Genomic DNA, 11,968 nt, shown 5'->3' with positions numbered 1-11,968 from the left:
AAGCCCGTGCTCCGCAACTAGAGAGTACCCCGCGCGCAGGCACGAAGACCCAACGCAGCAAAAAGAAATAAATTTATTTTAAAAAGTTTTATAGACTAATTATTGATATTCTTAAGAGACATACATGTAACACTTCTAAAAAGGAATATATAAATATAATAGTATCGGTTAAACAGATATTACCTATATTTAATAAAAAGTAACAACAGCCTTTTTCACGAAGATGGCGCCGAAAGCGAAGAAGGAAGTCCCTGCCCCTCCGAAAGCCGAAGCCAAAGCAAAGGCTTTGAAGGCCAAGAAAGCAGTGTTGAAAGGCGTACACAGCCACAATAAAAAGAAGATCCGGACGTCACCCACCTTCCGACGGCCCAAAACACTGCGGCTCAGGAGGCAGCCCAAATATCCTCGGAAGAGCGCCCCTAGGAGAAACAAGCTTGACCACTATGCCATCATCAAGTTCCCCCTCACCACCGAGTCAGCCATGAAGAAAATAGAAGACAACAACACACTGGTGTTCATTGTGGATGTCAAAGCCAACAAGCACCAAATTAAACAGGCCGTGAAGAAGCTCTATGACATTGATGTGGCTAAGGTCAACACCCTGATCAGGCCTGATGGAGAGAAGAAGGCATATGTTCGACTGGCTCCTGACTATGACGCTTTGGATGTTGCCAACAAAATTGGGATCATCTAAACTGAGTCCAGCTGACTAATTCTAAATATAAAAGTTTTCACTATAAAAAAAAAAAAAAAAAAGTAACAACATATTTCCTTCTGTCCCATGCTATGGTGGCATATTTTTACTCTTTCAGCTTTCTTTTCCAGTAACACCTCTCTGAATTGCCTGCAGCCTTTATGACATCCTTCTTTTCCTTTATGTAGTGGTAAAATTGAATAGAGACAAATGTACACTTTGACCTGCAGCTCTGCTTTTATCAAGCCCGCACTACACTGGTTCCTAGTGTCAACTCAAAGTGATGACATCGTGCTAGACAGCCTCTCAGGAAAAGTGTTTGAGACTGGAATACTTAGGATTTAACTTATTAGCATCAGCAGATTTTTAGACTTGTAGGAATTAATCTCCACCTCTCCAAAACTTCCCATCCTCTTTGTATGTACAGGCTCGTTTTGGGAGACCAGCTGTTTGTCAGTCAGGTCCTTTGTGTCCATAAATTCCTCCTATAAGCTCTCCATGTCTAAAATGTCCATCATTTTAAAACATCTTGAAGCACATCAAATGTCATTGCAAGTTAAACCTCTTTTCTCAGGAAAAATGGTTTTAAAGCACAGAGGCAATTTGAACTTGTGAAATTGAACTTGGATTTCAAATAAGTGACAGCAAAAGAATCGAGAAAGTCCTCTTCAACTTGGCTGTCCTTTACTGATGATAATTTTTTGAGTTCTGAAGCAGTTTTACTTCCAAGAAATGAGTCATTTTTTTCACTGGATGAGTTTTTGTCCAACCTATACCTGAATGGAACTAGTCAGGTGCCCTCAGTTCATCCTTTTCTGTGGCCTCTTCAAAGATCATCAAACAATTTCGGAGAAATGGCATATAGATTTCCATTTCACAGTAACCCCTTTCTCCACTCTCATCCTCAATGTATTTTTTTTTTTTTTTTGGCCAAGCCAAGCGGCTTATGGGATCTCAGTTCCCCGACCAGGGATTGAACCTGGGCCATGGCAGTGAAAGCCCGGAATCCTAACTACTAGGCCACCAGGGAACTCCCTCTCAATGTACTTCTAAGTTAGAGAAGGACATCCTTCTGGTCCCACACTTGGAAAATATTATTTTACAGCAAGCCAATGTTTTAACGTCTATTCTATAAGACATCTTGTAAGCATATGTCTAAGGAGGCTATCTCCTTCTGCTTCTATAAATTAAAAATTTCATTAAGTGCTTCTCCATGCTTTCAGGACATGGAAAAGTGACCTAAAATTTCATTATGAAAATCTCATTATCATAGGTAAGCAAATCAGATCTCTTTTTAGCAGTGTTATGTAAAAGGTGTGCAGGACATTTAGCTGGTAAGATTTAAAAATTTTTCTTTGGTGAGAAATTTTTCTTTGGTTCATAGACTGAATGGAATTTTCCAACATTTACATTTGCACCATTTGCCAATATGCAGACAGATGAGCAAAGTTACCATTTGGATAAGATAACAATCTTTTGTTTCATATAATCTGTGATTTCTCTAAGATCTTCAGAGAAATCAGGAAAACAGTTTAAAACTCTATCTTTCAACTCAAAATACCTTGGAGCTTGGGAGAACCTGTTTTGGTTGATATGTTCAGCGCGCTGCTTAATACGCTACAGAATGTATGCTTGTTGGAACAGCTTACAGAATCAGTTCTGCCCTGCAAAGGGCCGACACATCTGTTAAGCAAAATTTCCCCATTTGTTTCCCCAAAGGACATTTTTGTCACAACCTCTGAATCAGGAAATGTAACTTTACTTAGTTTCACAAGGCAGTCAAGAAAACAGTACAATAATCAGAGTTCATTAGTGTGATGTGCCCAGTCTAATTCAGTGGCTGCTGTGTTCACTTGAGCATTAGTGTCTTTTGGGAGATGAAAAATTTTGATTGATTTAGAAGTACCTGTCTCATCCCAGACTTGTAAAGAGATCCCTCCCTCCCCAGCCAGGCTGCTGCACTCAGCCTGTAAGGTACTCCCCATTGCAAGGACCACAGAAGATCATCTCTTGGAACAAAACAAGAGTGTGTCATCTCCCCAGACTAGAGCTGGGTTTCAGGGTGACTTTTCTAGACTGATGCGCAGCTGGTCAACTGTGTAGCTGGAAAGGTAGGAGGTGATGCTGTAATCAGTGTAGCTGCTTCTGGGCCTCGCACACGACTGAGAGAAGAGGGGGAGCGTTCAGCAATGTGAGCGATGGAAGGATTTCACTAACATAATATCCGCAATTCTCTGCATGGGGGAGGTGGGCGGGGAGAGTGAGCAGATGCAGCTACTGGAATGCAGCCCACATTCATGGAAGAGGGAGCACGTTGGGTGCACGGATCAGTTGCACCTTTGTCATCAGTTACCCGTGGGCAGGCCTCTCTCTGCTCCATTCAGCTGCTCCTCCCCTACCCTCCCACTGGGGAACAAGAAGATGCTCTGTCAGAGTGGGTTGGACCAGGCAGAGGTCAGCTGTTTGGAAACAGGCTAGGCCACAAGACTACAGGTTAGCTACAAGTGAGGTCAGTGGGAGGAGAAAAGTAAGCCCCAGCCTGCGGCCTGATCACAGAGAGCCCACACCAGGTGACGGGGAAGTATCTCTTGCCGTTAATAATTACATTGTCTCCAGCTGTTCTAGGGACAGCTCAGAGAAGGAATAATCAGCTAAAATGGATTTAAATGATTTTTTTCATTTAAATCATTTCATTTAAATCAAGAAAAGGGGAGAGAAAAATCCATCAAAATTAACATCAGAGCATAAAAATGTATGGAGATGGGTGTTCGCAAAACCTCTCCGTGGGGAAAACCAGTGATTGGGGATGCTTAGTGACTAGGGGCATTCATGTGTGCCCAAATTGCTTTGGACAAATCTACTTTTTTTGCCACAGCGGAATGCTGGTTCAGTTAGACAATGTCGTTTTTCCATGCCTCTCAGAGTTACAGACACCAAGGAGCTGGTGGAGATGTGGGATTTGTCAGAGGACGGATATGGGATCCAGAAATAGTCCAGAGCCAGTCAAGAGTGATGAAAAGATAAACAAGGCCTGACAAAGCCACCAAGGGAATGGGGACTCGCCTTAGCAGCAGCTCTGGGGGAAGGGTGAACAGATTTCAGCCCACGGGGCTTTGTCAAGAGCAGCTGAGACTAACAGACCAGCTTCCTGCCTCAGTCACTATGTTGGGCCAGGCTGCTCCTGGAACACATATATGCATCTAGTTGCAAGAAGTTGGAGACGGTAAGCGTGGAGAAAGCAAGGCAAAGGTGACAGGGAACTCAAGTAAGTGGCAAAAATGTTTGCATCTCTAGCTATTGTTTTGGCTTTACGTGAGACTGTCATCATTAACCGTGTGACTCCACTATTGTCACCCGGTCACTGTCTCCCGCAGGAGCAAGGACTTTAGAGATCTTCTTCCAAACGATGTAGCTCTTTTAAGTAACAAAATTTCCCACTCTGTGACTACGCATAATTCCAAGGTAGAGGATGTGTTTCCAGATCTCTGGTAGCTACAGCTGTGAACGGGCAGAATCTAGCTTCTACGGCAAAGAGGGACGAGGGACCAGGCACCAGGTCTCCCAGCCTCCTTCTCTGTCTCCTGAGTTGAGCAACTGTTTGTTCATTTATTCATTCATTCATTCATCCATTCAGGAAACACATATTTAGTACATCATGTTTCAAGAGCAGTCTAAGTTCTTGGAAAGAAAAGTAAGGGGACTATTCCTTCTGCCCTTAAGGAGTATACCTTCCAGGTTTCTGGTGTTATCCAGGTTTTTAGTCTCAGCAAATGATGTCTATATCTTGTCAAATAAACACAAATCCATGGGCTTCTCCAGTGGCACAGTGGTTAAGAATCTGCCTGCCAATGCAGGCAACACAGGTGCGAGTCCTGGTCAAGGAAGATCCCACATGCTGAGGAGCAACTAAGCCCATGCTCCACAAATACTGAGCCCACATGCCACAGCTACTGAAGCCCGCGCGCCTAGAGCCCGTGCTCCGCAACAAAAGAAGCACCGCAATGAGAAGCCCACGCACCGCAATGAAGAGTAGCCCCCGCTCACCGCAACTAGAGAAAAGCCCGTGCGCAGCAACGAAGACCCAACGCAGCCAAAAATAAAATAAATAAATTTATTAAACAATAAATAAATAAATAAATAAATAAAATATGTAGTTTAAAAAACACACACACACAGACACAAATCCAGACTTAGGTAAGAGACTTAGGGACTTTAATTAGAAAGACTATTGCAGGCCTTCCCTGGTGGCGCAGTGGTTACGAATCCGCCTGCCAATGCAGGGGACACGGGTTCGAGCCCTGGTCCAGGAAGATCCCACATGCCGCGGAGCAACAAAGCCCGTGCGCCACAACTACTGAGCCTGTGCTCTAGAGCCCGCGAGCCACAACTACTGAGCCCGCGTGCCACAACTACTGAAGCCCGTGCTCCACAATAAGAGAAGCCACCGCAACGAGAAGCCTGCGCACCGCAACGAAGAGTAGCCCCCGCTCACCGCAACTAGAGAAAGCCCGCGCGCAGCAATGAAGACCCAACACAGCCAAAAATAAAATAAAATTAAAAAAAATAAAATAAAATAAAATAAAAAATAAATAAATAAATAAATTTAAAAAATAAAAATAAAAGTAGGTGCCACATTAGTTCAATGGGAAAGGACAGTCTTTAAAAAAAAAAAAAAAAAAAGGAAAGACTATTGCAATAGGGAGAACACTCGCATCTCAGAAATCTGCAAACGTCTTAAAATCAAACAGAAAAAGGGTTTTCTTTTATAGGGTAGAGGAGAGGCAAGTATAGATAAGCGGAATCTTTGGAGGGAAAGCTGAACATGCAAGGGGAAATACCAGTGAGGTTTGGCAGGGAAAGTGTTCCGTTGTGGTCGGGCGATTCTCAGGAGAGGCTGATGGTGGGGGGCATATCCCAGTGTTTTTGTGCTTGCTCAAGCTTGGGGGAAAACAGGGTTCAGGGGCCTGGAGTGAAGAGAGAAGCCTGCCTAAAGTGTGGTCAAGGTAAAGCAGAGGTTAACCAAGAGGCAGTTGTGGACCCTTGGTCCATCTGCTGACACTTTTGATAAGTGTCGGGTGGGTGGCCGAAGTCCAAGACAAGTGCTGATGAGCTGCCCTCCTGCCATTTTCCAATAACCATCCACTCACACACCCACACACGGACAGACCCATAGGGCTCCTATCCTGTGGTGATTTTGATTGCTTTACTCTATATTTTATATTTTTCTAGGCCGCAAGCAGTAGCTTTGCTTTCAATGGGTCAAATTCAACCTAGTTATCCCCAAAGCACACCCTATAGCCAAAGAAAATGAGGAAACAGGTTCAGATATATTCTTCTGTCTCCTGGATAGAAAAGTCAGAAGAATGAGAATAGAATTTGTAACTTTCAAATCATGAGAAGAAAAATAAAATAAATAAAACGACCAATCTAACAAAAGGCAAGAAATAAGGAGGGGAAAAAGGCAAAAAAACCCCCAAAACATGGTAGAGAGAAAACTCAAAATAAGGTATTAGGAAGAGATATGAACATATCATTAAGTACAATAAATTATGAACAATTTGTTATCAAAGAAAAGAAAGGTGTTCAATCTGGATTTTGAAAATCCAGTTACATGTAATTGTGTGATTTACAAGTGTTCAGTTATCTATTGCTCCATGACAAACCACTCCAAAACTTAGTGGTTAAAGACAAAAATGCTTCTCACAATCTTGTGGGTTGGCGATCTGGGCAGTTCTGCTGGTCTTGCCTGGGATCACTCATGCGGCTGCTGCCAGAGGACAGCTCGACTGGCGCTGGAGAGTCTAGGATGTCTTCAGTCCCTGCGTGGCGGTTGGTAATGGCTGTCGGCTGGGGCTCCTCAGTTCTCTTCTGCATGGCCTCTCATCCTGCTGGAGGTTGGGTGGGGCTTCTTCACAGCATGATGATCATGGGGTTCCCCGGGGGGGGGGGAGGGGGAAAGAGGGAGCTGCAAGGCCTCTTAAGACCCAATCTCAGAAGTCACAGGTCACTTCTGCCACATTCTATTGGTCAAAGCAGTCACAAGTCCAGCTCATGCTGGTTGGTGTTAGGAGTGACTGCACGAATATCTGCGATCAGATTAAGAATGTATTGAGCTGGGGATACATTTAGTTTGGGTTCAGTGACATATATATGTTTATGTGGTTTTCAGTCACTTCCTTATGCAATTGTGATTGCTCACATCTGATTGTAAAAATGATGTTTGGGAATACTCCCATCACCCACTGGGCCGACTTACCTGGCACCGTGACTGGAAGGTGCAAGGCCAAACATTTTATCATGATATGAATCTGTTCTATGGCATCTGGCAATTACATATGTGGGCAGAAGAGAAAAAACAAGGTTTGAGATGTATGGTGCCAAAAGCTGGTCTGTGGAAAATTCTTCCCATCATCAGACTTATAAAATTGTAAGAAGAGAGTTCAGTTCTCACTGAAGCTTGGTCAATGCCAATGGTCAGTGTTGTCAGGAATATATCCAATATTGCAAAATAGACCAATACCTTCCAAATACTAAGGGAAAATCATCTCAAACTTAGAATTCCATACCCAGCCAAATTATTGATTAAATGTCAGGGCACATTTCTTTTTTCTTTTTGAGTGGGAATCACATGAGATGGAATTTATCAGAGTCCCTGTGTCTGTGGGACACAAAAGTATAATAGTATTATAAATGTCAAGTCCCGTCCACTCATGTGAGGTCGTGTGTTTTATGAATCTCAACTAGAAATAATGGAAAATGAATTTTGATCAAACGTGCTACAGGAAAGACTGAAGTACCTTTTTATTCTCTCATTGGGAAATATAAAATGTTACAAAATCATTACCGCTGTGAAGCACTGGTAGCTTTGGAATGTGTGGACTTGGCCAGGCTGAACTGTTCCCCAGAATTCCCTTTCTTATATGCCTCCATTCAGGGTGACCACAAGAGACATTTTGGAGGGAGAGCTAGAGAGCAGGAGGGAAGCAGCAGCTACTTTGTAGCTCACACACATTGCTGCTTTCCAGCTGGCTCACCTCCTTGGCGTGGGGCAGCAGCCGGGCAGGCAACTGCTCCCCCTTCCCCTAGATCCTCTTCAGCCTCTCCAACTCCTGAGTCAGCTGTGTTTTTAGCTCTGCGAGGTACAGTACCAGCTTCCCCCACAGCACATCCACACCATCAAGGGTGGAGACAATTCCAGTCTGTCCTTGTGGGTCCCAGCTTATGCTCTTGGGTGCCAGCTTGTCCTTGCTCTCCCCGTTTACATCCAACTTCCTTTCCACCCTGCCTGTCCTGCAAATTTCAAGCTCCAGCTGCAGATGCAAAGGCAACAGTCATGTAAAGCATGTTTAACCAGCTCCCCCAGTGTGCAAGGTCAAAGCCCTGTAACAGAGCCATAGATAGATAGATAGATAAAGTACATATATGGACAGTTAGATGATAGGTGGATGGATAGATAGATAAAAGATACATAGATGGATAGATAAATAGATGATAGATGGATAGCTAGATAGAAATTTTTCCTTCTAGTGAGACTGACTTCTGATTGAATCTCAACTGATGGCAGAAGCCATCAGAGACACAACTAGAGTTTCAGGAGGAAAATTATTATAGAGGCATGTTAGACTTAGACTAACGTTAGACGAATTTCCTGGATTTTGTGATGTTTGTGGTATTTGTTACCGTTTTCAAACATGCAATTGGTTGTGATTTCTTTTCTCACCCTAAGTATTTCCTGTCATATTTAATTTTGTATAATTACATATCTTAGGCCCCACGAAACCAGGATCCTTTCCTGCTTCTCTAGAGAATGTGCTCCACCAAAAAGAGGGAATAAACCAAAAAGAAGAAGACAGAGGATCCAGGAAACAGGAGGTCCGACATCAGACAGGGCAAATCGGAGGATGATGGTGCAGGGTAGTGCCAGGATGGCAACTGTGCAGCAGGCCTAGGGAGCAAGCAGCCTGGATGGGAGCAGGAGGAAGGAGGGCTTCCGGGGAGTGTCTCCAAGAAAAGAAAAGAAACTGACCAAATATCTCACTTTTAAGAATATACTGAGGCAAAATGTATATTTCTGCAATAAGTTTTAGGGTACAGTAATAGAAACAAAGAAAATAAACAAATGGGAAAAAAACAAAACAAAAACAAACCTAAGGTGGACTTCCCTGATGGCTCAGTGGTTAAGAATCTGCCTGCCAATGCAGGGGACAGAAGTTCGATCCCTGGTCCAGGAAGATTCCACATGCCGCAGAGCAACTAAGCCAGTGCGCCACAACTACTGAGCCTGCACTCTAGAGCCCACGACCCACAACTACTGAGCCCATGTGCCGCAACTACGGAAGCCCAAGCTCTCTAGGGTCCACATGCCGCAACTACTGAGCCTGCGTGCTGCAACTACGGAAGCCCGCGCGCGCCTAGAGCCCATGCTCCGCAACAAGAGAAGCCACTGCGACGAGAAGCCCACGCACCGCAACGAAGAGGAGCCTCTGCTCACTGCAACTAGAGAAAGCCCGCGCGCAGCAACGAAGACCCAACACAGCCAAAAAAAAAAAAAAAAACAACAACAGCGAAGGTAATGATCAGCTCCAGGGAGAACAAAAGCTTCTACAAGAAAAGAAATATAAGCGTAATTAATTACATAAACCAGCTGTGAATAATGTTTGGGTAATTATCATAATTGTAAACACTGAATGTTGATTTAGGCCAAAAATATAATTTAATCATATTGGAAGGATAGAGGGAGGGGGGTGAGAGAAAGAGAGTTTGTGAGAGAGCTAATTCTTCAACTTCCATAGACAGTCGATAAGTAATATACAAAATTGAAAAAATAACACAAAAGCATGTTTTTTTTTTTAATATGGTGGGAAATATTGGAAAAAGTAGCTGAAAAAGTTGAAAGTTTTTGCCTTAGGAAACTGAAATCAGGACTATTTTTTCATTATAAGCCTTAGAGAATTATTTCATTAAAAATAAATTTTAATAATAGAAAAAGATACATTAGGTGTATACTTTTTTAAAAGCAGGAGTTGTGATATTAACATCAGAAAAAAATAAAATTCAAAGCAACCCACATTAAAAAAAACAAGGAAACTATTTTATATTAATAGATGGTATAGTCCACCAAGAAGATATAATGGGCATAAACATGTATGCATCTACTAATACAGCTTTGACAGAAGTATAAGGAGCAAACAAATCTACACTCAAAGTGGGAGATTTTTAACCATCTCTCAGGAGATTAGATCAGATAGAAAATAAGTAAGGCTATGAATGTTTTGATAATAAGTAGCTTGATGTAAAAAGTTACCTAAAATATTTTACCCAGTAATTGGAAAGTACATATTTTCTTCAAGAACACATTGTTTTCCCCCCAAATTAAAGATTTTTAGGCGACAAAAGAAATCAATAAAATTCACAAAACAGAAATCATACATGACACCTCCACAAACCACATATAATAAAATTAGTTGTTGTTTTTTTTAAAGAATAGCCAAAAGAAACAATAGCAACAACAACCACAAAACCATCTACTTGAGAAATTTAAAATACACTTAGGAAAACTCTTGAGTTAAAGAGGAAATTCAAACTGTAATTACAAACTTTTTTTTACCTTGGTCAAATATATACATAACATAAAATTCAACCACTTTTAAGTGTACAATTCAGTGGCATTAAGTTCATTCATACTGTTATGCAACCATCACCACTATCCATCTCCAGAAGTTTTTCCATAATCCCATGCTGAAACACAGACTTTTTATAAGAATAAAAACATGACATAGAAAACTTGTGGAATTTTTCTGAAACAATATGCAGAGGATTTATAACCTTCAATAAATTTATTCAAAAGCAAAAAGTTTTCAAAAATTAAGCTTCAACTCAAGGAGCTAGAAAAAACATAAACCCAAGGAAAGTGAAAATTGGTAAAAAGAAAAATCAGAAATCAATGAACTAGACAAAAAAAGTAGTAGAGTTGATCAGCAAAAACCAAAGCTGGTTTTGTTTGTTTGTTTGTTTTAAGCCCACAGCTTGGGAATCTAATAAAAAAAGGAGACATAAATAAACAACATTAGGAGCAATAATGAGGACTTGATCGTGTGGATAAATAAATACAAGAATTGGCTATAAAAACAACATTAACATATCACAGAGAAAATCCCAAGGAATCTACAAAAAATTCTTAGAATAATAACTGAGTTCAACAAGGTTGCAGAATGTAAGACTGACACACACAAATCATCACATTTTTATATGCTAATAATGAACATGTGCAAACCGAAATTAAGAACACAGTACCTTTAATGATCACCCCAAAGAAAATGAAATACTTATGTATACACTTAGTAAAATACGTACAGAATCTGCATGCTGAAAATTACAAAATGCTCATGAAAGAAATTAAAGACAACTGAAACAAATGGAGAGACATATGTTCATGGATTAAAAGACTCGACATAGTAAAGATGTCCATAAGTTTAATACAATTCCTATAAAAATCCCAGTAAGGTTTTTTTTTTTTAAACATAGACAAGCCTATTCTAAAAATGTTAGGGAAAGGAACAGCCCCTAGAATCATGACAAGGAGAAGTAAAATGGAAAAAATCACTCTACCTGACACTAAGTACTACTGTCTAGCTACAATAATTCATAGAGTTTGGTGTCAGTCAGTGGAGGGATAGATACGTAGATCAATGGAAGAGAATAGAGAACCCAGAAATAGACCCATTCCAATATGCCCAACTGATTAACAAAGGTGCAAAAGCAGTTCACTGGAGGAAGGATAGCCTTCTCAACAAATGGTGTTGGAGCAATTGGATATTCACAGGCAATGGGCTCTCTGCCTGAACCTCCCACTCTATACAAAAATTAACTTAAAATGAATCATAGATGTAAATTTAAAACCTATAACTAGAAAACTTTGGGGAAAAAAATAAAAGAAAATCTTCAGGATCTAAGGCTTGGCAAAGAGTTCTTCAACTTGACAGCAAAAACACGATTCATAAAAGGAAAAATTGCTAAATTTGACCTCCTCAGAATTAAAAATATTTGTTATATGAAAAACTCTGTTAAGAGGATAAAAAGAAAAACTACAGTGTGGGAGAAAATATTTGCAAGCCATATATCCAACAGAGGACTAGTATATGAAATATACAAAGAGCTTTCAAAATTCAACAGTAAAAAAACCCAAAAAATCTAATTAGAAAATGGGCAAAAGACATGAACAGACACTTAGCTGAGAAGGATATGTAGATGGCACATAAACACATGAAAAGATGT

At 41.1% G+C, this 11,968-nt stretch overlaps 1 pseudogene; it reads left to right on the top strand.

Annotated features, from left to right (window-relative positions):
* The first annotated feature begins 214 nt into the window (after positions 1 to 214).
* On the top strand, positions 215 to 727 carry LOC137771773 (large ribosomal subunit protein uL23 pseudogene; annotated as a pseudogene).
* Positions 728 to 11,968: the final 11,241 nt, after the last annotated feature.

This window comes from Eschrichtius robustus, chromosome 1, assembly GCF_028021215.1.
Source record: "Eschrichtius robustus isolate mEscRob2 chromosome 1, mEscRob2.pri, whole genome shotgun sequence".
Classification (NCBI taxonomy): domain Eukaryota; kingdom Metazoa; phylum Chordata; class Mammalia; order Artiodactyla; family Eschrichtiidae; genus Eschrichtius; species Eschrichtius robustus.
The sequence above is the reverse complement of the archived record's forward strand: the minus strand, read 5'-3'. Positions and strand labels throughout refer to the sequence as shown.